Source organism: Acinonyx jubatus, chromosome C2 (genome assembly GCF_027475565.1).
Source record: "Acinonyx jubatus isolate Ajub_Pintada_27869175 chromosome C2, VMU_Ajub_asm_v1.0, whole genome shotgun sequence".
NCBI classification, from domain to species: domain Eukaryota; kingdom Metazoa; phylum Chordata; class Mammalia; order Carnivora; family Felidae; genus Acinonyx; species Acinonyx jubatus.
In genome coordinates, this window is record NC_069384.1 from 95,587,543 (window position 1) to 95,615,159 (window position 27,617).

General features: G+C 37.9%; 1 protein-coding gene across 1 annotated transcript in view; it reads right to left on the reverse strand.

Annotated features, from left to right (window-relative positions):
• LOC106990035 (multiple epidermal growth factor-like domains protein 6) overlaps positions 1-27,617 on the reverse strand; it is a 70,372-nt gene that overhangs the window by 25,686 nt on the left and 17,069 nt on the right. The gene's annotated exons all lie outside the window — the stretch shown is intronic.

A 27,617-nucleotide genomic window follows, 5' to 3' on the forward strand; every position in this document is an offset into this window, starting at 1 on the left:
TCATATGGAGCACACCCCCTAAGGAAACATACAGAGTATTTCAGTTTGAAGTCAAAGTGATGATGTTCCTTGTTGGAATGGACACCTTATATACCACTGGCAACATGGTATCCCACTAGGACATTGATGGTGGTTGCCACCCTTTCATGGAACTTGGTGGTTGCCATCTACCCGATGTGTGGATCATATTAATTAATAGCTAGCAACAACATTTCGTCTTCATCAGTGCTCCAGATAAAAGCCAAACAATAAATCACAATTCTAGAACTTCAACATTTCAATTCAATGCTGGTGGATTATGTTAAGACCCACAGAAGAAATAAATCAATTCCAAAAACCAAGAGTTAATTTTTTCATGCCTGGTTTTCAATGTTCTCATGTGTTTTCTTCAGCTACTAAAAGGTGAAAATAAATAGCACAGTTACAATTGTGGATTGTTGTTCGGAGACTCTAACCTCCAGTGGATGTTCGGAATGCAGAAACTCAAGCTGAAAAAGAGAAAGAAGTTTGTAGAAATAGGAGAAGGTAAGAATCACCAGATAGCAAGTATGAGAAATGAGTGTCGTGGAGGCCTGAGGAAAGGGTCATGTTTAAAGAGCTGGCATTTTCTGAGTACCTAAAACGTGCCAGACCTGCTCTAAGCCCTCCACCTGTATCATCTCCTTTAATGACTGAAACAATGTGAGGAAACAACTATTGTTATTTTCATTTTGTCGAGAAAACTAAGGAAGCTAAGGTGAAGTCATTTACCCAGAACTTGCACAGCCCGAGTCAGCATTGATAATTCAGTATCATTCTCTTAAACATGACATTATTCTTCTTCCCAGGAGTTACTGCATTAACAGGGTAATATGAACATGTACTACTAGTTTATGGGTTCTTACAGAAGGTCCTACAGAAGGACCTCATTTCACAGAATCAGGATAGTATAGTGAGAAAAATCTGGACTGAGCACTGGGAGTTACCAATTCCTACCCATGTGGCTCTGGGAAAGTCACCTCGTCTCTGAAGTTCATATTGTATTTTGTCACTTCCATAGCTCTATTTAGTTTTAAATTTCAAGTAATTGTTATTATTAAAGTGGTCAGTAAAACATCTCAAATGATGGAAATCTAGTACATTCTGTTTTAGCATGCAGGTATATAAACTGGCTATGCTATATTCAAAACCACAGTAACTTATAAGAAAGATCAGATCCTATAATTTTCTGTTCCTCTATGAAACAATTAGATATTAAGTTTGAGATGCGATGTCACCAATCATGACTCTTCTCAAGATCCGTGGTGTGCATGTCCAATTTATGGAGTTAGTGGATTGTAACAATTATACATGATGTAAATATTTCCCTTTGTAACGGTAAGGAAAGGTGTTAGTATTAGCCACTTAGAACTCACAGTGGATGATGAGCGCTATGGTGATTGGACAAAGAAGGGGCACTGACATAGTAAGCAGGAAACCCTGGAATCCAAAAGACTTGAGTGTTCATGCTTCCACTCACGTGTGTTAATACCCCCTTAAGTGCATATACAAGAGAAAGTTTGTAGAATCCAGGGGCAGCATGATTAATAGTAATTATTTCCTTTTTTTTTTTTTCAGATTTGCTACCAGAAGAGAGACAGTTCCTTTTTGACTATTACCTTAGAGGGTTAATTTTGGGAATCCGTGTAAAATGAATCCCCAGTGAAAATTCTCTTCATATCATAATTAAGGCCAATGAACAAAAACAAATGATACTCAAATATAGTAATGAAACTTCTGCATCAGTGATCAGCTCAAACCCTGACCTGACAAACAGACGTCTACGTGGCTTTCCCGAATATTAGTCCCCTTTTATCACTATAGAAAAAATAAAGCTTCAAAAACAGAAACATAAGGGAAGCAGTTAATGCTACTTTGGATGATAAAATAAAATGAAAATAACTGTAGTAGAGTAACTGCATTCTTGTCAGTTCAAATCATAAAATCATTGCTTTTAGGTCATGGCTCGTGAAAACAAATTCCTTTTCTTAACACCAGTATTTTACAGACAGATACCAATACTCACTCATAAATTTCTACTAACATTTTCATGCACCCAATTTGCAGTATTAATTCAATGCTTACTATGTGGCAGCCACTTAGCTTACTTAGAAAAAACTCAAAGTTGATCAGATCTCAGAGTTTTCTTTATTTCAAAGTCATCATTTTGTCTGAATTCCTGATGAGTAAGAACAACAAGACGTTTGAAGAAAATTGGCCCCTAACTTTTGTGAATTTTCATCTCAACTTCAACTATGTTAACTGCCAACTCTCCAAAACAAACTCCAATTCAATTAGTAATAAAATATTGCAACTCTCTGTGAAGCTCTTTCTCTTCCTAATGGCAGTTTATTTGATCCAAAGTAAAGGACTGAAATGAACTACTTCCTTGTATCACTCTGTCCTTATATATTGTCCTGAATAAGCCACATTCCTTCTTAATAATTTGAAAGCATTTTCATTCGTGCCCTGGGAATGACTAGAAGAGCTTTTAATATTATTAAGTCTAGATCAAATCAATCCAGTCTAAATAGGGCATAGGACTAATGCTTCTTTAACCACTCCCCCTTCTGACCAATTATTCACAACTATATTGGTGGCCTTGTTAGAAAATCCTTGACATCTATGACCAGAGGTTCCAGGCACAGGCCACTTTCATACATTTTCCTGACAACCTTTGAACCGAGCTGCCAAGCGAAAGCTTACCATAGTCTTAAAATCCAAATGGTGATTCATTGTTTGCAAACAGAGAGACAGATTACCATTGTTAACTTGACCTTAGCCTCTAACTCCAAGTCAAAACTGTTTGAAAACATGGGCATCTTAACTAGAGCAAGACATAAATCAAATTACCCTCAACACCACAAAGAAATAAATGGTTGGCATCTTAGGAACTGTAAAGTACCGTGGGTTTTCCTTGGAAGGTGAAGTTGGGACCGATGACAAAATACCCCATTACTTAATTGAGTTTAATAAAATATGGAGGAACAAACTTTGCCATGGTTTCAAGTAGTTTGATGGATAAGTAGGGTAATTCCGAGAGCTTGCTAACTGCACGGTTCCTGGGAATGAAGTTTTTCTAAGGTTATGATTGAGACAACAAACGGGGACTATCCAGTAACATGGATAATGCTGTCTTAATTTCCTTGCTACAGCCAAATCAAATTAATGGATGATATGGTTTTAATGGGTTTACTTGTAGGATTTAGTGCAAGGCAGGAGTAGAGAGAGGGAGTGAAAAGGCTGCCACAGGGAGACAAGGGGGAAAGAATTTGTTCCCGAAAAGACAATTTTGGTAAGTGAAGGAGGTGTAGTGAGGTGAGGCAAGAGCTAAGGCCAGGCCAAACATGACCATCAAGTAAGAATTTTATGACCATGGTAAATCTCATCATGTCACAAGTCAGACTGCAATTTTAGTAAATGTTGGTTGAACTGAGTTGAGGCAGTGTGTGTCCACAACTGAGGAAAAGGAAGACTTGGAAGTTCAAATAATAACAGATCATTATTGTTTTTGGTATATGACACTAACTCTGCTTTTTCCAGTGAGTTTTAACTAGAAACTAGAGGTCACAAATAACATGAATATATAATTTTTAATGCTTATAGTACCCAGTTTTTAAAGCCAAGCTAAATTAAAACTAAATGTTGAAGATGTCTAATATTAATGAGATAGCGCCAATCCTAATATTTTAGAAGTTCATCTTTATCATTTACTTTCTGCTTTGGATCTGGGAGGGGAGAGAACTCTGTATAACAGTCTAGAAATGTGTGACAATTCAATTGCTTTTGATATCTCTATAAAGGTACCTATTTTGCAAAACAAAATCTTTTTGAAAACTGTTCTAGGAAAAAAAAGCACTTTTCTACACAAACAGCACATAAGTTCTTCAGAGGATTCTACCCAGAATGCTCGGTGATTCAGTGTTGCCAACAAAAGATGATACATCCCAGAAGCGCTAGAGATATTTTTCCTTTTAATAGTTTGCCAAAGTGTAAGCTCTTGTGAAATCTGAAGGTTTTCAACATTGGCACAAGCTAGTTATTTAGAAACATATAAGCATATCTTTGGGTCTCTGGAGAATGCAACTTAATAGAAAGTGGCATACATGTGCACCTGTGGATGCTAAAAGCATGGGTACGAAGCTAAAATACTGGCAGGACACATACTCACCCAAGGATACAAAATTCCTGTACCTCTTCCTGTCACCTAATCAACCTGCTGTCAAAAGGGCTGGTTGAAACATGAAACATTCAATAACTCACCTGGTTATTTTGCCTACACTAACTGGTCTGATTTTTTTCCTCTTGAATTAATTGAGTTCATCACCTGTGTTTGTGTTTGGGAATTGAGGTTATACCATCTTCAAGGACTGGAAATGTACAGCTTCTTTTCCAGAATAACAATTTAATATTTTGAAAGGGGCTACTTTCACGACTCAACACTAAAGTATAAGAAACACATTTGGGTATATGTTCATTAACTAGAATTTTATTCATTTTATTTTTTTATTTTTATTTTTTAAGTTTACTTATTTATTTTGAGAAAGAGAAAGAGAGAGTGCAAGTAGGGGAGGGGCAGAAGAGAAGGAGAGAGAGAATCCCAAGCAGGCTTCACGCTGCCAGCCCCCATGTGGGGCTTGAACCCACAAAACTGCCAGATCATGACCTGAGCCAAAACCAAGAATCAGAAGCTTAACCGACTGAGCTAGCCAGGCGCATAGAATTTTATTCATTTTAAATGGTTGGAATCTATTTGACAAAAAAGAAAAGAAAAGAAAATAGAAAAAAAAAAAAAGAAAGGTTAAAAGGTCCAAGTGTGATGCTCCAAGGGGTATGGCGTATGTGGTAGAATTGCTCTGTCTACTCCCATAGTTTCCTTTGGCCCCATTCAATCAAGGAGGCATCAGGAGGTCCCTGAGATAGACTGATGTGTAACACATGAGGTGACAATGCAACCCTAAAATGTCCATGTGGACAAGCTGAAAATGACCAATAACAAATCAACTTTACTCTCTCCCTTCTTTCCTCCCCTCCCTCCATCCATCCCTCCCTCCCTTCCTTCCTTCCTTCCTGCCTTCCTGCCTTCCATCATTCCTTCCTCTTTCTCTCTACCTCTCTCTCTCTCACTTTTTATTTTTCTTTCTCTCTTTCCCACATAGCTTCTGTTTCTCTGTACTGCTCCAGTGCCTGGTAAATGAACCAACACTGTTTCTAGGCATCTGGACATAAACTTTTCAACCACTAGAAAACGTCTTCATATTTTAAAAATAGTTTCCCCAATTATATTGAACAGTGTTTGACCCTCTGTCAAATTATTTCTTACCTGTCTAATACAGAGCATGGGAAATTTTATGCACAATGTCTGTTATGGAGAATATACAACAATTTCAAAATATTCATGTCAAAGGTTATTATACACAACTGATAAGAAATTACTACACACCTGGAATTTTATAATCCAAAATCACATTTTCAACACAGAAAGTTACAGCAGAAGGCAGAAATAAATTCAAGTTTATGTATATAATTCCCTTTCCTTTCTGGTTTGTATAAATGTGTTTTTATTAAATTATTATTTCTTAAAATAACATTAACACTCCCATATATTTATGGGAATTCATCCCATATATTTAACTCATTTCTCTCTCACACAAAAAGCCATATCCATGCACATAACTAATTCATTTTTCCTGATTCATATGTATTTTTCTTTTCTAACAACACAGTATTTTTTCAAGTTTATAAATTGGCAGCTAACAAAAACAATTCTGCCCCATTTCACCAACTTTATTTCAAATATTAGTTAATAACTAAAAATGGAATACATAAGACTGTAAAAATTTAGAGACGTCAAAATAAGAAATTATAGAGATACTTAAGTCATCTGATTCTTCTTGGTTGGAGTAGGAAACAGAAGGAGGGAGCTGTTTCCTCAATTAGTACCAGCCAAAGTCCAACAAAATCCCATCCCCAGTAAAGCTGAAATTTGGGTTTAAAAACATTCTATTCTAAAGCTTGAAGACTGGTTAACCAAAACTAAACCAAACCACACGTGTGCACGCACACACACACACACACACACACACACACGCACACACAGGAATAGAGCAAACCACTAAATCGAAAGAAATAGCGATACTCCTAGTGCACCTAATGGTTCCTTGCCATTTTTTTTTCTACATCTGAAATTTCATATTTACACAGAGCCAAAGATGCTCCATATAAGTAGGCCCAGAAACCACGTATAAAGTGTTCTATGCTTGAAAATACATCTCCCGCCCACTATTCCCTAAATTATCCCTTTGAGAGAAACTCTCCTTTGAGTCTCTGAATGTTCTCTATTTATATGCACCCTCCACACCCTGGAAGACATATTCAACTAACATTGAAGTTCAGAATCTCTCCCTTCCTGTGTAGATTACTGGGACAAAGCTAAACACAGCTAGGTGGAGGGTGGAAGACTGAAAGTACTCAGATGGGGAAAATATGGCAGGGGGTGGGGAAGGGAAGTAGACAAGCCTTGCCTGCTTTGCAATTTTCCAAGGTGGGCTTGTCTCTGGAGGGGATATTTTTGGGTCATGGAAGATATATATGGCTATCACCAAAAGAACCAGTTTTCTGTCGGTGGAAAATGAACAAAACTGGTACAACAAACTGGCCAACTTTTGTTGCAATTATTTTCAATCTGATACTTGGGTGTATATTTAACCTAGTAATAAAAATATTTTGTTAGGGCAAAAATACTTGACATTTCAATTCTGGGCATTTTTGTTCTTTGCTAAAAAACAAGAGGAAAGGGAGGTGTTGCAGTTTAAAATGAAGAGAAAAGAATGGGCAAATTATGCTAGATAGTCTCTAAGGAAAAGGGAGAGAAACAAGCTGAGAAACTTCAAGATTTCTCGCCGAAGTTCTTTAACCTGGAGATCATAACAGTGATAAAGCAGAAAGAACACTGTTCACGAATTCATTCCTATGTATTCATCTCTCCTCTATTCCTTCTCATCTCTCATGTCTGCCTACTTTATTTGACAGAATTTTCTTTGTATTTATTTCCTTAATGTTTATTTATTTATTTTTGAGAGAGAGAGACGGAGACAGAAACAGAGAGAGACAGAGCACAAGCAGGGGAGGGGCAGAGAGAGAGGGAGACACAGAATCCGAAACAGGCTCCAGGCTCCGAGCTGTCAGCACAGAGCCTGACGCAGGGCTCAAACCCACGGACTGTGAGATCATGACCTGAGCCCAAGTCGGACGCTTAACCGACTGAGCCACCCAGGTGCCCCAAATTTTACAGAATTTTCTAACAAGATTTTTCCAAATGATATTGAAGTATTGTGGAAAATGCGAAATATTTATTTAGATACAGCAGTAGTATTATTATCACCAGTTCCTGGTTTATGGAAACCATTTTTTTCTGTAACTATTAACAACTGGTCATTCTGCTGTCATCTTCTGATAAAAATCTGTGTAACAATTTCCACAAATTTTTTTTTTCAATTGTCAATTTAATTCACTGGTTGAAGTTATCATAAACCTAAACATTTTTAAAACTACTGTCAAGATACTACTTTTCCTTTGACAGACTGGCAAAGGTTATAAGGTTTGACATACCCACCGTTTGCCAGTGTTAGGGCCAAAAGCCATCTTCATACACAGGGTGAATATAAATCAGTGACAGTTTTGTTGTGGTGGTTGTCGGTTTTGGAGATAGACACCACTTGCAACATCTATTAAGGTTTTAACCAAATAATTGGGACGGCTGGGTGGCTCAGTAGGTTAAGCGTCCGACTTGGGCTCAGGTCATGCTCTCACAGTTCGTGGGTTCGAGCCCCACGTCAGGCTCAGTGCTGACAGCTCGGAGCTGGAGCCTGCTTTGGATTTTGTGTTTCCCTCTCTCTCTGCCTTCCCTGCTCATGTTCTCTCTCTCTCTCTCCCAAAAATAAACACTAAAAGAAAATTTTTAAAAAGGTTTTAAATAAATAAACCCTGCAATTATGCAGCTAGGAGGTTTAGCTTACAGAGGAACTCCCAGATCTGTGGGTAAAAAAATAAAAATAAAAAATAAAAATGCAAGAATGCTCACCACAGCATTTTTTTAAATATAAAAAAAATGAAAACAATCTGGATGTCCATTTTTATGGGATTTAGTAAACAAATCGTTTTAAAGGTTTACAAAGGAATATTCTGAAGCCATAGGGAAGAAAAGTCAGATATGTGTCAACTGGTAGGAAAAGATGCCTAAAATATCTAGTTTAATAAATAAACAAGTAAGCAAGACGCAAAAATAATGTTTGTCACAAATATACTTGTGTAAAAACAACAACAACAACAAAAACAAAGAAAAAAAAACCCTGAGGGTGAGTTCAGTGAAGCTTTCCAGACTCTACACACTTCTGCACTGTTATTTAAAAAAATACTTTTAATTTTCATATATTTATCATATACATGATATATAAAACAATGAGTTTGAGAGAAAAATAATAACACTGTAACATTCACCTTTTTTTTTCTTTTGAGCCCTGGCCCAAACCCCACACAGGAAAGAGGGAGCCAAGGCCCTCTAGTGGAGAATTGAAACAATGCATCTCTCTTAATCCCATTCTAAAGAAATCTCAACGTCGTAATTCATTTATGGGTAGACTCAACTAAAATTTTGTATCAGGTATTATCACAAAACACATAAAATTCAATACCCTTGAATTCAACTCTCACTTTAGCACTTCTGGAAACATCCTCTGATAAAATTTTAATTTATGACGCATTTTCTGTGTGCAACAGAAGCCTGCCTACTTAGTGGCATGTCATGGGAAAAGTCTGAGCGTGTCCGTCTGCTGATAAAATATATTTGCTAGCATAGATGCCTCAGTTACAGGAAAGGCTGACTTCTAATTAACTGCAAAAGCTTCTTACTAATTAAAAACCAATCATTGCGTATGCCAATCTCTAAAGTGGGATCTATGTAGGCAGCTGTCACCTCAAAACTGAATCACCGTATGTGAATAATGAAGGGGCTTATTTTCATGGGCTAATCTAAAACATTTCTAACAAGAGAAACTATTTCCAAACTATAGATGGCTGTGTCAACCGCCAAATTCCCTCGGTCCTGTGGAAGGCATGCGGAGTTTCCTGTCAACTTGAGCTCTGAAGCAGAAAAGTCTCCAACCCAACCACTGGGCTTGCTCCGTATTAAGCATTGGCTACTTTGGAAATGTACCGTCTCTCAGTGTAAAACTCCCCAAAGGGCAATTCAAATCACATTTAGAATTTCCTATTTACATTGCAACAGCCATGGCAGAAGTCTGAATGTCACAGTACAAATCTGGCACCGAAGGCAGAGTGTGCTCAGCGGATTCAGTTTCAAAATTCACTTCACATGAGCATGTTTTCATCAAGCAAAGGGGGGAGGGGGTGTCATGGGATAATTTCGTGTTAGGAACTCTGGTCTTAACTCTTTATCATCTTGAACGAGTAAACTAGTGTTTTGCCCTTGCAAGGAAAGAATTTACCAGACTGCTTTGCACAGTAACCTTGTCTTTTAAATGCATATATGGAAATGCTGTCAAGGGAAGACAGGCCACTATTATTTCCAGTTAAATTTCCTATGTGACAAAGGGAAATTTAGTGAGAACAACCTAGCAAACAGAGGCATTCCTGAAGAGGCAAATTTTTTCTAGAGAAGTAATGAAGGTCACTATTTTTTTTTTCCTCAAGCTGTGTCCATGCCATGGGGAAATGTACTGGGACACCATTTTTATCTTCTGGTTTCTTTTTTTTTTTTAGTATATGGATTTATAGGGGTAGATTTTTCAAAATGAATATTCAAATGCAATTTTTAAATTTATTTTGAGAGAGCGAACAAGTGGGGTAGGGACAGAGAGAGAGGAAGAGAGAATCCTAAGCAGGCTCTGCACTGTCAGCACAGAGCCTGATGTGGAGCTCAAACTCACAAACTGTGAGACTGTGACCTGAGCCGAAATCAAGAGCCGGACGTTCAAGTTCAACCGACTGAGCCACCTAGGCACTCCTAATCAAATCTAATTTTAAACAAACTTTGTTTTGTATACTTTGTTTTGCTTTTTTTTTTTTTTTTGGTTGTTATAGTGATCTATCTGCGAGGAGAAAATGTTTATTTCAACAGAACACAGTCACACGCGTGCATACCGTCTTCGTCTCCAGATTCCAAATCCATCCAACTGAGGTGAACTTGAAAGAGTTCCTCCAGACAGAGCTGGAAGGTGAACCTGGCGGTGAGTAGTATCACTTCCCATCACCATTTAGTGATGGGGCAGTTGAGTTCACATCCACAAGTTTCCCTAGTTCAGACGTGAACATTTATTTGCAGTAAATGATGATATGCCTAGCAACTTATTACAATCGAACACTGAAATAATTTATTCTGTCCTGTCTATCTTGAAGTTAGTTTAAAAAAATAAAGTGTACTTAAAGGCAACATGCATTACCATAGACTTCTAGGCTCAGAGGAAGAAAAAAAAAGACTCACTATTTGGTCTTTACATAGTTATGTAAAAAATAACATAAGCATCCCTTGGCTAAGGCTGCCTTTGAAAATTCCTGAATTGGAGACATAAGTGCTGCTTTAATTTGCCAACAGATAGAACTCATTTGGGGCTGGGACTGCGTGTGTTACCAGCACATGAAGCACAAGAATTGACAAATATACTTGAAGACAATAGACCCATCACCCTACAGAGTGTTCTCACTCAGGTAGAGGAAAATTTGTGATTCACAGTCCACTGGGGTAGACATTTTTTCTCTTTCAAAACTTTAAATCTGTTAGAACACTTTGAACCAGTCACTTGCTCTGGGTTTCAATAATATGTTAGCATATCGGATTAGCATATTTGACTGAAACTACACTTGTCTAGAGAACGAGGATAAATCTTCCTAGAGACTGAAAATTCATTGCATAAATTGTTTCTTTTCAAGGGCCAAAACGAACAGGAAAAGAGAAAAAAAAAACAGCTCTTGTTATATGTCAGCTTCAAAGATAGAAGCTGAATACTTCCGAAGTTATGCACATTAGAATAATTTTTTAAATTTTTTTAACATTTATTTATTTTTGAGAGAGAGAGAGAGAGACAGTGAGCGGGGGAGGGACAGAGAGAGAGACAGAATCCGAAGCAGGTTCCAGGTTCCGAGCTCTCAGCACAGAGCCCGATGTGGGTCTCAAACTCACGAACTGTGAGATCGTGACCTGAGCCAAAGTCAGACACTTAACTGACTGAGCCATTCAGTGCCCCGGCATTAAAATAATTTTTAAAACCTTATCATGGCTGGGAGCACCTGAGTGGTTCAGTCAGTAAGCGTCTGGCTCTTGATTTCGGCTCAGGTCATGATCTCACAGTTCATGAGATCGAGCCACTTTGGGGCTCGGTGCTGACAGTGCAGAGCCTGCTTGCGATTCTCTCTCTCCGTCTCTCTTTGTCCCTTCCTTGCTTGCTCTGTGTCTCTCTCAAAATCAGTAAACCTAAATAAAAAAAAAAAATCTTAACGTGGTTTTATGTACTATTCAGTGCCATCTTGTTTTAATCCTCATTGCCATCTAGTTAAGAGAAATTCTCCAGCCCTACTGTACATGGTGGACCCAATAGTATAATAAAGCAATTGGGGACTTTCAGTTGGACAGATTTAATTCTATTTTAGCCTCCCCAAATGGCGATGACAATACTTTCCACACGTTGTGGTGTCAGGTATTAGAGATAACATTTAAACAACAGCTGGCCCAGGGCCTGGCATAGAGCGGGCAACAGTAGCAATGAGCAGCTTTACTCCCGAGTGGCAAGTGGGTAAGCTAAGGGACAGAAGTCAAAGGCAACAGCCCAGGCCTTCCAGAGGAAACATGTAAAACTCATGAAACGCACCCTGCTTATCTGAGTCCCTAAACCTTAGCTGTTCATTTAAGCACAAGAGCAATCCATTTCAACATTTCCCAGTCTTAGCTTGATCTATAATCAGAATGTTCCCACAGGAAGGGGAGATTTAGCCAAGTTGCTCTTTATGTAGAAACTATATATAGTATGTAAGCATTTGAGAATTTATTGTGAATGGTTCCTTTATGACAAGGCTGATCACATCACACTCCTCTGTGCAAAGTCCTTCAGTGGATCCCTGTTTCATTCAGCTAAAAGCCAGGGCTTTACAACGGCTCAGGAGGCCCTAAGTAACAACCCTCTGCTTTTCTGCTTTCAACTCTGTAGCTCTTCCCTTCTGTCTCTTTGCTCCTGACCCACTAGCCTCTCACTGTTCCTGAACTCTCACGTTGACTCAAATCTTGCCTTCTCCAGGAGGTCTACCTTGACCGCTCTTTACTGCGATCAACTGTTTTGCCTATCCTGCATTCCTGATTCCATTAACTTTACCTGTTCCACTTTTTTTTCCCCCAAAAGCACTTATCACATATCATGCTACAGAATATACATGTTTTTCTGCTTATTGTTTATTACCAGTTTTCTCTTCCTTGAATGTAAGCTCTAACGGAGCAGTGCTCTTGGTTTTGTTCAAGAGTATATCCCAGGGGCCTCAATCAGTGCTTGGCCCACAGAAAGATGGGCATAGGGCATTAATCAGCAATTCATGGAAGAATACACTTGAGGAGACAATGTGTTAAAAAAAATGCAAAACCTCACTAGTAACCAGAAGGTGTAAATCAAAATAGCATTTCCTTTCCAAGTCTGACACAAGTTGCACAACAAAGTAATACTACAAATCTCACATGATTGGCATACCTACTTTGGATAGCAATTTGGATTCCTAAACAAAGCTTAAGATGCAATATCCTAAGACCCAGCAAATGCACACCCAGCACGAACCCTAAATAAACCCTATCACACGTGCACAAGGAGACAGGCACGGAGATGTCTGTTGAAACACTGCTCGTAATGCTAAACAATTGAAAACAACCTCTGTGGCTCTGGTTCTTTTTAGGAGCGTGGAGAACAAAGGTGTGGCACTTTCACACAACAGTGGGCTTTTAAGCACTCAAAAGTAAAGGAATCTGTCAACATGTATCAACACAAACTAACTTCCAAAACAAAGAGTTGAGGAAAAAAATCAAGTTGCAAGTTGGGAAGCACAGTATGATGTTATTTGTTAATCAAAGGCTAAAAGTTTACAAAGTGTTACTACACGTTGTTAGCTGATACAGGATTAACTCCTTCACTCGGTACAATGCTCTCTCTGCACTTTAGGAAGCACTGTCCTCCCTTGGTGTGGAAGGTTCCCTCTCACCTTATTTCTGACTCTGCTCCAAGTTTGGATAAAGTTCAGTGATTCTGCCCCAAGTACGAAGAATAGCAGGTTGTGTCTCTGAACTCTTTCTATGTTTGGTGTCACATAAACAGGCTTACTTTAGTTGACGATAGGGAGGGCTGCCCTAAATCTCCAAAATTGCACACAATGTTCGCATTAAATAATCTAGGTCATTAGAGTTCAGCCATGACTTTTCTAAAGGGCTGTTTTCATAGACTTTATCTTGTTCCATGTGACATATCTCCAGCAATAGACCGTTTTAGTTGTTATTTGCAGATATGGCTCTCAATTTTAGAGGAAATAGAGCCGTACTGTGGTTCCCAAATGTTACATTATCAGAAAGAGAACAAGATTTTTAGATACGATCTAAATATGTGAAGCTTTAAGTATAAAAACAGTTAACTCATACACTTTCTAGAATTCCAACAACTTCTTTTGTCATTTGAAACAGGGCAAAACAACATATCAGTTTTTAAATGCTCATTAAATACCTTTTTTACTCCCCCTCGAAACATTTCAATTTTTTTGTTAAATGCTTTACTTAGGATGGAATGACCAAGAAGCTCCCTGGTTCCCAGCATAAATCTTCTCTTTTAAATGTTGAACATGTCCGTTTTATAAAATGAAATTAGGTTGGGTTGTAGACAAAACAGGAAGAAAGAGTTTGTCTCTATTCTTCAACTTCATCCAAATACCTTTCCTCTCTATAACTTCTGGTAACAATGATTCTCATCTGACTTTCTCTGAATTAGTTGTTGGCTGTGGTTTCAGGAGTTTATAAATATGCATCCATGAGTTAATAGTTCATCTCAGGGGTTTCATGATCTCCCTGGAGTTATCAGTAAAAATGAATGTGTTTTTGTAGGGGGAATTTCCATAGCTTTTGATAGATCCTCTAAGATGTTGAGCACCCAAAAAAGTTAAAGAATAATGTTTTAAGAATTGAGCATTGTTTCCAGCTGTGGTTTTCACGAGTGCAGAAGATGACGACTCATTGGCTAAGTCTCTGAGAGGATCTGATTCAACAGATCTGTGGTAGGATTCAGGAATCTGCTGTTTTTAGAAGTACTTCAATAGATCTTGATGCAAGTGGATCCTGATTCAAAAGATGACACTAGTCCTCCGAATAAAATTTAGAATAATGTTGCTTTCATGGTATTTGTCACTAAATAATCTTTCTAGTCTTATCTCATTTCTTCCATTATTTACACTGCCCTACAAAACATAAATCATTCTTCCACTCACTTATTCTTGCATTCAAAGGAGAGCTATTAGATTCATTATAGGGTCCCTGTGTTGTACTTCAAAGATGCAGTTGTTGACAAATACTCTAGTCACAAGAAACGACCAGCTTTTCCTTACACCTTGTCTCCTCCTCCTTCACCAGGTAAGTGCCTATTAATCCTGCGAGATCCAGTTCAAATACTAACGACTTGTGCAACTATTTTAGATTCTTTGAGACAGATTTCTTGTTTGTTTGTTTTTTTCTCGGTGTATCCCCAGCATTTTTTCAAACATTAATTATACTTTCATGCAATTATTTTTTCTGGTTCCTGGTTTCTGTGCTTCTCCTGGTCAGGAACCATGCAGAAGTCTGACACATATCCATCTGGCTCTCTTCTGTTCCAATGCCGAAGTCCCAATAATGTTTCTGAGTATATAAGAAAAATATCATGTTTTCTTCCCTACCAAGAGTATATACATTTTAGTGAAATACTCTTGAAACCCAAAACTCATTAGAAGAAAAAGTAAAGAATTCCTGTGGTCAGAATCCTAAACACCAGAATCCTAAACGCTGGTATGTTTTGGGGCAAGATACTTTGGTTAGGGACTCTTCATTAAATCTGACACTACATCTGAAAATCTAGCCTCCCCCTGCCAACCACAAGAATAGTCTCCTATTTTACAGAAGCGGGGGTGGGGGGGGGATATCTAGGCATTGGCCCCTGTGACTAAAATGGTCTTCAGCTCAGAATGAACATTGTCATCCACCCCAGACCTAGTTTTACTGTCAGATAATCTTGAAGGTATTGTCACCAGGGGAGACGCTGGAATTTTATTAGATTTGGAAAGAAACCATAAGGAAAAGCCAAGAGTCCATCTCAAGTTGGTTTTACCCTTAATGTCTTTGAAGAAAATCTATAAGTTGCAGGGAAATGAGGCAACATTTTCTAAATCTTGGATGCAGTGACAACAGTGAGGACGAAGCAAGGGAGAGCATGCCTGGTAAAGACGTCACGTGGGTGACGTCTAAAACAATATCTATTCCTCTATTAATACAGCACCTATCTTTAAACACTCCTTTCAGAGCCGGGGATTTAAAAATATACATATGATTAAAACATGATTTGGGCTCCAAATTCATGCCTAAACATATTTGTGAGCTTGATATTTTTGAAGTATTTTATTTGTTCCTAAGAAAAAGCCACAGGCAAGTAATTTGTATATCCTCAGTACTTTTATTCTATGTATGTTGTGAAATTTGTAAGATTTTGAAATGTTGTGAAAGCATACTTCACATTAGTAAAAATATCTTATGTTCTTGAAGCATGGCATTTTGGTGATGTACTTTTTGAATTCAGGCAACTTTTAAATCCTTGACCTTTATTCAGTTTGAAGCACTTCATTGCTGAGTAGAGTATTCCCCTCATGTGTTGAGATACTGGATTTCCATACTTTGAATATGTGCATTTATGCATAGAGAGATGAAAACACACGGACACAAATTACTTAAGTACAAGACATGTGCGTGGTCATAAATATGTGCTGAGGTTGCCATCAACAATTTTCCTTAACAGGTAGATAGGTTTTCATCTTTTTAAATTAAACATGCACTTAAAATGGAACCCCTGCTTAAAAGTTGGAATATTTCATATAAAAAAATCTGACTTCTGGCTTTTCTTAAAACTCAGAAATCCTGGCAGCCTGGGGTCAACTTTCTTGCATGGCCACTGTCAGAGGAGTTGGGAAGCACCTTAGTGGCTGACCCCTGGGACAGGGCAGGGAATCTTCATATCATTCCCAGTATTCCTTAGTATTTTTAGACCCTGGAGGACTTCCACATTTTTAGCTTCTTTTCTTAAAACTGTATTTTGAATGTCAGAAAAAGTGGCCTTATATATAATATCTGCTCATATTAGACTGCTGTTCTAGTATGCTCCAGTAATCCCAAAAGGCGGAAAGATTTATTCTTGGTTGACTATAGCGTTTCCTTCAGGTGGAGTTAAAGAGAAAGGCATTGACCCAGCAGTTGATGTGGATGGGAACCTTCAGAGTTGTTCTGCTTCTTCCTTCCCAGGGGCCACTTCAGGGTGCTGAGCGACCATATTCATAGGGAGTCCTGGGGCCTTTCTCTTGGATCCTTCTTTGGAACTATTTTCAGGGGCTGGGAGCAGCCCCTGAAATTTAGCTCTATTAGGAAAATGTGTTAATGTACCTCAAGACAGGTGTGATCATCTGCAGCAGTGTTTCTCAGGCTTTAGCAAGCATCAAAATCACCTGGAGGGCTTATTAAAACACAGAATTGCGGGCCCCAGAGTTTCCCGCATGTAGCATGTAGCATGCAGAATTTGCATTTCTAACAAGTTCCCCAGGGACGTTGATGCTACTGGTCTGGGGACCCCAGTTTGAGATCTACTTGCCTATAGATACCTACAGGGAATTTTTCAGATTCCTCTGAACACTGTAAATGCCAGATTTATGCAGAATAGGTCAGTGAAGGTAGCATCTCCTAGCAAACATTTTGATGACATTCACTAGGTGGAAGCTGCATCCTTCGTGAATTATGCAGCGTTATTAGAATCATATCTGTACAACCTACCACCTCTATGTTGTTTACCCCCCTGCCCTACCACCTACGGTAATCCATAGACTAGCTGTGGCATAGTAACGGGACAGATGAATGAGAGAAAAACAGAGACAATGCTTCGATTGTTATCATTTTCCTTTTTTAAGAGACTATTTCTTTGGATATATATGTATTTTTTTAAATGAGAGGGATCTTTAAAACCACACGGTGGCAGTGTAATCACATGAGTGACACTTGTCACGCTGCCAGAGCTAGGTTTCTAAACCCATTACACATGGAGAGATAATTCTGAGAGCTAAGCATCTGCGGTTTTGGCTTAACAATTATTGGCCCGTAAAGTGTAAATGACAAGTTGCAGTCAGATACCTCTACAAAAAGCCTCCGTCGGTGCTTTCAATATTGTTACAATGCCTCAGACAGAATACATTTTTCCTCTCTGTCGTTTCATAGTGTGAAAACAACTTCACAAGCACAAGCAACAGATCATTTCATGCATGAGCTATGTAACAAATTCAATCCAAAATAACTCCTGCTTCAGTTTAGCAAATTACTGTGTGATAGCAAATTCGCTTCTAGACTTTAATCATTTTTGAAAAGTGAATTTGTCTTTTCTCTAGCATTGCTTAATTTTAGATATTTGCATGTCTGTATGCTTCTTACAACCAAGTAAAATTGAACTTTCCTGAATTTGTTTACTGAAGTATCTACCCAGACCTTTTCTTTCCATAGTGAGATTTTAAAATAACAGTAAGTCTTTGGTGTATTTTAATTTGGCTTGTTAGCTATTAATCTGTACTTTATAATCTGCATAACCCCAATATAATATAAGGAGTACTGGATTCTTAGAAGAATGGGGTCCTGACAAAGTGAAGGACATTTTCCTTTAGTCTGCTCTCTGTCCTAAAACAAAATATTCTGTACTCAGGAGAAATGGCAGATTCCTGGTGGTGATTGAGGCTGGGGGTGGATTTGACTTAATATTAAATATCAAAAATGCTTCTTATTTGCGTCTTGGTCTGGGGCTTCTGGTCATGTGGGCAATGGAAACAGTCAAGAAAGAGCATTGCAAATGCCGATAGATATAGGTGTCAGCAGAAGGGAACAAAGGACCTAGAAACTGCCCATACAACATGGGGTACAGTTCTAGTTTGCTGACAAAATATGGCTTTGCCAACAATGACTTAATATCAACAGCGAGCAGACCAAGGTGGGAGAGAAAGAAACATTACTTTTCCTACAGACCATCCTTATCCATCATCCTGACCATGTTCAGACTTCTCATACCACAGATATCCTGATTGTGGCTTTAACTGCTGACCTTACATTTTGGATCAAAGAATACCCTCTGGGCATTCAGAATCAGACAAAATACTTTCTGGGAAGTACACTGTGACCGAACGTCCCAAATGCAAGGATCTGAAGGGAAAGGTATATTCACCCAGAGAAAGACAAGATTCAAGATTTAAAATGATCTTCCCAAATACAGACTAGAGGAGTCATTAAAATGTTATTTTGAGGATGTAACTATTGCTCTAATGTGGGTAACGTGTGCTGCACTTTATTGCCATGTGTGTTAGGTGGAATGGGAGCCCAGAGAGCCCGCTAGCACTGCTGAGCTTCACAGGACAGCAACAGCATCTACAGTTTCAGAGGTTACAACTCCCCGGGTCCTCATTGCAATTGATGGGCTGCACATAGTGTTCAGAATTTCGTACTTGCCCCACATCATTTGAGTTTTTAACCTGCTCTCCTAGTTGAGCTACTCCATATTCAGCCAGCTTCTTTCGGAGAGGTGTCCAAGTTTTAGTGTATTCCAGAATCTGACGATTGAGTTTTTAAAGGACAGATTTTAGTGGGCACGTAGGTGGCTCAGTCGGTTAAGTGTGTGACTCTTGATTTTGGCTCAGGTCATGATCTCAAGGTTTGTGAGTTTGAGCCCCACATGGGGCTCTGCTCTGACAGTGCCGAGAGGGACAGGCTTGGGATTCTCAATCTCTCTCTCTCTCTCTCTCTCTCTCTCTCTCTCTTCCCTCCCTTCTCTCTCTCAAAATAAATAAATTAAAAAAAAATAAAGGCCAGATTTTAAGATTTAGAAAAATACAGTATGCAAAAGTCTCATGCATACATTCAACCATATATGGAGCCATGCCTGGATGTATGAGGTAGGTATTATTATAACCACTTTGGATACAAAGAAATTGAAGCCTAAAAGAGGTCAAGTAACTTGTTCACGGATTACAGTCACTAAGTGGTAGTGCTGGGATTCCTACACAGGCTGGTTTGGTAACTCTAAAACCTATGCTCTAAATCATTAACAAGGTTGGAAGGATTCCATGATTATACTTCCTACCTTCAGAACAGTTATTTCTTCTCCCCTACATGTTCCTCCCATACGAGGACTACAGAGGAACCAATAATCTATTGTTTTTGTCTGAGTATAGATTATAGGCAGTTTATAAAAAGTAGATTCTTTCTCAATGCAAATGCTGCTTATTTTTTAATACTGACACATATGTTAACATTTAAAGAATATTCCATGTAATATTTATATGCATAATATGCATTAGCAATATGATGTTGGACAGTTATAATTTTATCAAAGTGCAATTACGAGGATGACTATATGAGCTATAATTCTTTTTGACAATTCAATCAGGCTTCAAAATTTCAAAAGAAGTTTAACTTGCCTCATTGATTGATTTATTCATTATTTATACCCTGACTATTTAAAAAAAAAGATTTAAAATAACTTACAAAAAGAGAGAGCCATCAAATGGAATCATTAAAGCAAGGATGAAAGAATAATAAGCATGCAATAAGAGGGACAAGACAGTTGTGCCCAAAACCTTGGATCAAAGAAAATAACTGTAATCAGACATGCTTTATTCATGAGTTTCCAGATAGCTAAAGCAAACACAATTGAACAATTAAAAATATAGTTCTATAATAAAAATAATAGTAAAACTTTGGTATATTTTAATTTAGCTTGTTAGCTATTAATCTATACTTTATAATCTACATAACCCTAATATAATATAAGGAGTACTGGATTCTTAGGAGAACCGGGTCCTGTCAGAGTGAAGGACGTATTCCTATAGTTTGCTCCATGTCCTAAAACAAAATGTTCTGAACTCAGGAGAAAAAATACTATATTTTTAAAAAAAGACACTTATCATTGTACTATTAAAGTGTTTTGACTTGTGTGTGTGGTGTGAGGTAGGAGTGAAGATTCTTTTTTCTTCCCATATGAATATGCAGGAGACCCAGTGCCATTTATTGAAAAGACCACTGCATGTTCACTATGTGGTAGGGTGACTGTTGTCATAAATCAATTGACTCTGTATGAGAGGGTCATTTTTCTTAACTTTTACTATGTTCCATTGCACTATTCATCTATATTGAACCAATGCTATATGATCTTAATTACTGCAGTTTTTATCTAGTAATGAAAGTTCTCCAGCTCTATTCTTATTCTTCAAGATTGTCTTGGCCCTTCTTAGATCTTTTTTTTATTTTTTTACTTATTTTTTATTTTTTTTCAATATATGAAATTCATTGTCAAATTGGTTTCCATACAACACCCAGTGCTCATCCCAAAAGGTGCCCTCCTCAATACCCATCACCCACCCTCCCCTCCCGGCCCTTCTTAGATCTTTACTTCTCCAAATGTATTTTACAGTCAGCTTGCCAATTCAAAAAAAAAAAAAAAGGTGCAGAAATTTTACAACTGATTGTGTTAGTATTGAAAATCTGGCAACCCATGGCCATGGTATATGCTTTCCTTATTTAGCTTTTCAAATTTCTCACAATAATAATTTGTAGTCTTTTTTATGTTTATTTATTTACTTTTGAGGTGGGGGAGGGGGCAGAAAGCGAGGGAGATAGAAAATCCCAAGCAGGCTCTGCACTGTCAGATCTCATGAGATCTCATGAATCATGAGATCATGACCTGAGCCAAAATTAAGAGTCGGACTCTTAACTGACTGAGCCAATATTCTGTAGTTTTAAGTTAGGGGCATTATAACTCTTACATCTAAATTTTATTTTTTGATATTTGACATTCTGTAATGCAATTACACATGGCATCCTTTTAATAATTTATGTTTGTTTCTGGTATATAGAAATGCAATTAGTCTGTTCATTGATATAGTATCCAGTGACCTTGCTAAAATTACCTATTTGCTCTAATAGTAGGTAAATTCTTTTATGTTTCCTACACATAATCCAGTCATCTAGGAACAATGGCAGTTTTATATCTGTTTCCAGTAAGTCTTTTTCTTGACTTATTACACTGGCTAGGACTTCAACTGCGATATTGTGAAGAAGTGGTGATAGCAGCATCCTTGTCTTGTTTTCTTAATCTCGAGGGGTAGGTTCAGCATTTTACTACACAATATGTTTGCTGTATTCATTTTTACATATTGTTTAAATCAGATTTAGGTATTTCTTTTCCTCATTTGCTAAGAGTTTATGTGTGTATGTGTATACACATGTATGTGTGTTTTATTATAATGAATGTTGAATTAATTATGTACTTTTCTGCATATATTAACATGATCATATGATTTTCTCCTATTTTCTCCTAGTACTATAATACACTACACTGATTGATTTCTTTAAGTAGACTTTATGCCCAGCACAGAGCCCAATGTGCAGCTTGAACTCACAACCCTGAGATCAAGGCCCTGAGGTCAAGATCTGAGCTGAGATCAAGGGTTGGATGCCTAACCAAGCAGCCATCCAGGTGCCCTACTGATTTATTTTTAACTGCAAATTTACTTTTGAATTCTTGTTACAAATCTTCTTAAGCAAGATATATTATGCCATATATATATATATATATATATATATATATATATATACACACACACACATATATATATATCTTGCTAAACAGATTATAGATTTAAGTGTGTGGATAAGATAATAAAGCTTTCAGGAATAAACAAGCAAATACATACATGAGCTTGAATGAGAAATGAGCAAAGACTTACTAAACAGGGCTCAGAAAAAAAAAAGAATGACAAATTAAATCATATTAAAGTTAAGAACCATGCTCATTGAAAAACATTGTTAAAGGAGTGCAACCGTGTGCCACAATGTGGGAGAAAATATTTATACTACATATAGCCTACCAAGGACCACATCCAGATATAGAAAGAATTTCTATAGACCAATAATAAAAGGCAGGCAACCCACTTAAAAATTGGGCACAAGAGTAAAATAGTGATTCACAAAAGAGAAAATCTAAATGACAGTAAGTATATGAAAAAGGAGAGTAAATATCATTAATGATCAGTGGAGCACAAATTAAAATCATGGTAAGATACTATTATAAACAGGCCTGGAATGATGAAAATGGAATACACAGTATCAGGTATTTCAAGGACAGAGTGACTAGAGTATTGCTTACAAAAGTATAAATTATTATAATCACTTTGTAAAACTCTTTGGCACTCTCTTACTAAAGGTAAACGTCTGTATAACATAAGATACAAGAATTACACCACTAGGTATTGCCTAACAGAAATGCATAGTACCTTTACAAAATATATAAAGGAATGCTCAAAACATCAGTATTCACATTAGCCACAAATTGGCAACTACTCCAGAAGCCACGAAGGTAGCCAGCCTGTGAGATGGCCTGCTATGATCCCTGTATCCTGATATTTGTGCCCTCTTGTTGTCTCTTCTCACATTGTAACAGGGCTAGTCTGTGTGACCAATAGAGTATAGCAGAAGTGATGGCTTGTGGCTTCTGAGATTCCTTATGAAAGACTGTATCTTCTCTTTTAGGCTCTTCCCTCCCTTCTTTCCCCTCCTCTCACCTACTCCTCCTCTCCTTCTTCCTCCCCTCTCCTTCTCTCTTCCCTTGCCTTCTCCCACCCTCCCTTCCTCTCCTGTTGCCCCTTTCACCTTTTTCTCATCACTGTCTGGGGAAGCCAGCTGTCATATCAAGAGAAACACTACGAAGAGAGGTGTGGAACCGAAGTCTTCTGCCAACAGACACGTAAGTGAACTTGGAAGCAGATTGTCTCAGTCAAATCATCAGAGATTGAGCCCAGCTTGGCAGCTTAAACACACTCTCATGAGAATCTCTGAGCCAGAGTCCCCCAGTGAAGTTGCTCCTAGGTTCCTGAACCTTGGAAACTGTGTGAAATAATGTTTGTTCTTTGAAGGTGAAAATTGTCGCAAATTTAGGATAATTTGTTATTCAGCAATAGTTAACTAATACATCCATCAACAAGAGAATGGGAAATTGTGGAGTAATCATAAAATACAATAGTAAACAGCAATGGGAATGAACAAACTACAACCATATGCATCATTATAGATGAATCCCACAAACATGTGTAGTAAAAGAAACCAGATACTAAAAAGTATATACATTATAATTCCATTTGCATAAAGATCAAAAACTGACACAAAACAAATCTACAGTGATAGAAGCCAAGAGAGTGGTTATTCTTCCATGAGGCACAAAGGGGCTTCTGGGGATATCAATAATATTCCAGTTCTCGGTCTGAGTATTATTGACGTGGGTGTGTTCAATTTGAAAAGCTATCCTTCTAGACAATTAAGATCCCTTTACTTTTGTAAATGTATGTTATAATTAACCAGTTTAGTCAGATTAAAAGGGAATGTATTGTGATTTCAGTATGATGGTCTCTGAATAATATAATGAACTATTTTTTGATGATAGTTTCTTAAAAGCACAGAATCACTTTACATGTTGTCATTTCTGATACTTATTCTTGATAAAAACCAAGCACAAAGTAGTGAATCACAGTACCATGAAGATGATTCTCTAGGGAATTAAATTAATGCGGTCCCAGTATATAGTTTTCTAATAATCAAATTTAATTTTAAGATAAGCTCAGCAGTGTTTCTCAAACTTTAACATGCATTAAAAAAAACCCAGGGGATTGACTTAAAATGGAAATGCACTCTGCCTCTATTCCCAGAGTCTGATTAGGCAGGACTGACAAAGGGCCATGAATTTGTATCTTTAACAGATATTCTCATGAAACACTTTGCAAAATACTGAGATAAAATTGTACAGGTATTTTTTGCAAACCTTGGTACATACTTGGATTTCTGAATTCCAAATATAAACCACAGTTTAACTGCAAATACACATGGTATTTGATACCTTAAAGAAAATTCCTCAAAATGGGGGTAGACAAAAATTAAAGCCTGATTATAGGAGCTCATATTTTAAATGCCTTTGGACAATCAAAATGATGTGAAATAAAAAGAATCACATATATTTTATTGATTCTAATATATAACTTCTGTTGCATGAGAAGGGTGATATCTATAAAAGATATGCACCCGTTGTACAATAAATGTCACTCTAACATGAACACCCCCCTAAACAAAACGCGCGCGCACACACACACACACACACACACACTTAAGTGTTACTCCAAATAGCCAACTCTGAATCTTCAATGAACAAAAACAAGTTAAAAACCCCACCAACTTCAGTAAAATCGTACTGCTTTCTTAGAAGTTTGTATGTCTCTATGTTATGTCCCTCACTATAGTCTGAAAGTCTTCACTTGGCTGTAGAAATGACTCTGGCATGGAAAGCATGTGACTCTGACTTGGGAGGAAGAATAAGCCATAGCTCTCAAAGGACAGAAATCCAAATAACCGGTTTTCATGCAAATATGTTCATAACAAACAAAGCAAGGCGAAAGGAATCCTGAAGACATAAGATGTGTAGGCAGAATTATTTATAAACTGTATTATTCTGAAACTGCCCAAGAGGCATCAGCAAGTCTTTAAAGGTCCCTTATGATCACTGTTATAAGTACTGCTGGAAATAACATACAGCAGTAATAAACCATGGGTAGCTACAGAAGCAGGCATACCATTTACTTTACCAAATGGGGTTTATTTTTCCTCTGTAGTCTCCTCTTAATAATATGAGCCCCAAAGTGAGGTCTGTGTCTAGATTTATGAAGTCAGTGAAAATGGGGAGGTCCCAGGTCCTTGTGTATGCCAGCAACTCTGTAATCATGCAACAGCGTGCTGGGCAGGGGATGTGGTTACCTCCATGTTCCGCACATTCGCTAGGCCTGTTGGTGCTCACTAAATATTTAATGGGGATGACACCACGACAACCAACGGAGGGTTATAAATGCCGCTACCTCAGGTGCAAAATTAGGGGCCAGACTTTGAGGCCCCTATTGCTGAGCCTACGGATTTTTCTATTAGAACTACCACATGAAGGGATATAGAAGCATGCTTATTAACATCTTCACCCTCTATAGAGCAACTATTTGACTGCAGTGAGGCAGGTAACATCTCCTCCTCTGTTCAGTAACCTTTAGAATAAACAGTAATCAAGTGCCTCAGAGTAAAGAATAACAAGGATGATAGCATGATGGCAGGAGCAGAATAGGAAATATGTGTGTACATATACATACCTACATATATATACGCATATGCACATGCATATCCATATTTACACACGCACACACGCAGATGAAAAAGAAAAAGAAAAACCTGAAGAAACACTTTCAGAACAGGCTATTTTAAAAATCAAGACTCCATTAAATAGAGAAATTAGGTCTATATAACCGATGTAGAAATGTATTAACTGGTGCAAGATAACAACATGGAACAATCTAGTTATTTTTCTCAAATGCTAACTTCGATGAGGGCTAGAGAGAATTCAAAACCTGACCTCTCTTTTTTGGCCTATGGAGTGCACCATGTCAAAGAGTTGGTCTAGGTCAGTATATGAGGGGCTATTAATATTGTTCCTCATAATCTGAGAAAGCAATTGCGATTAATTGTAAAGCTGTCCCCAGTGCTCTTTCCAGCTCTGTACCCCTGCCCTTTGCAATGTGACACTCAGTTCCTCTCTTCAAGTAGTAGAGTTCATTTCTCCACCGCTTGCATCTTGTCTGGCCTTATGACTTGCTTCGGCCAGTAGACTGTAGCAGAAGTGATGGTGTGCCCGCTCTGAGGCAAGTCCTAAGAGGCCACCTTGGACCAGCCAGCCATAGCTGACCTGACAGTTGCCCACAGATACATGAGAGAGTCCAGCTAAGTCTGGCCCAGACTCGGACAACTGCCCAGTCTACCCATGGACTCATGACAGATAATAGTTATTGTTTTATGACCTTAAATTGTAAAGCAATGTGCCTACACACCAATAGCTACACAATCCTGGCTGATATTATGGTGAACAAGTTACTTCTCTAAATAAAAGGTAGTTTTTACATTCCTTTTTGGACACAGATTACAGCCATTATTATCAATTTTGCTATCTCATGTGAGATGCATTTCTCAGTACTTCATACAACTACTACAATTAATACCTGAAAAACCCAGATTTTTGGTATGGTGCGTTCCCTAGATGGGAAATCTGAGTCTAGGCACAGCGACAGTAGTTTCTTGTCATCGCCCCTCCACATTAGAAAGGTGGTTCAAAGGAACAGCTTCATTACAGGAAAGCCATGGGAGGATTAAAAGTGATCCAGGCAGGGGGCGATGGGATCCAGATGGAAAGTGAGGTACATTATGAATAGGCAAACTCCCTAGTAACCTTTTCATCCTCAATTGGCACTCGAGCCAAAATCAACCTTAAAAGCTCAAGATGAAATGCATTCCAAAAAATGGCTAGTATCTTTAAATGATCATGAACAGGTACCAACTGGGACACTGGTCCCGGGATGCTCTTTTGTAAGTGAGCAAAGACAAACATCCTAATATTCTTTCTACCTAAAAACCAAAATCTAATTGCTAAGCAGACTCTTCCTGGGCAAAGAAATCTGAAAATAACCAAGTATTCAATCTATTCCATTGTTTGAGTTCAAATGATGAAAGAAACCATATACTTTTAAACACGGGCTCTCTAAAAACACTGGCGATCACAACATATTGACGATCATAACATAGTCTACAACTTGGAAGATACTGTAAAATATCAAGGCAAAAAAAATTCTGTTCCCTTGAGCCCTACAGATTTACTGTTTTGGCCCAGGGGTAGCTTGAAACTGAAGCTCTCCTTGTGGAGACAGAGGCAATAGTGGGAGAAGTCACAGTTATTACTACTTTTAACCACAGTCACATGTGTTTCTATGGCCCTGTCCGCAAATACCAGCATCACTAGTAGCAAAGAAACACAAAATTTAAATCAGAGTGAATTTCACACTTGAGGCAACAGGCAGCTTTACATTTGGATATGACATTCAGAGCTATGTAAAAATACTACTTTGCATACAGATTATTGAATGCTTTGTCTTGGAAACCAATTCATGTTCCGTATGCCAGGACCCAGGGAAAACTGGCGATGCTGACTGGCAGACTCCTTCATTTAAGTTACAGAATTCCAAGAAGAAATATAATTTCCCTCAAGCATTTTTTACAAAGAAAGGAAACCGGTAACCCTTCGGGGATTGAGTTATAACACTTAGAATGAGAGAAATATATCTTTTGAAAGACATAGAAACTATAATTTTCCCCAAATTCGTAGTGAAAATAACTACAGGAATTTGCACAT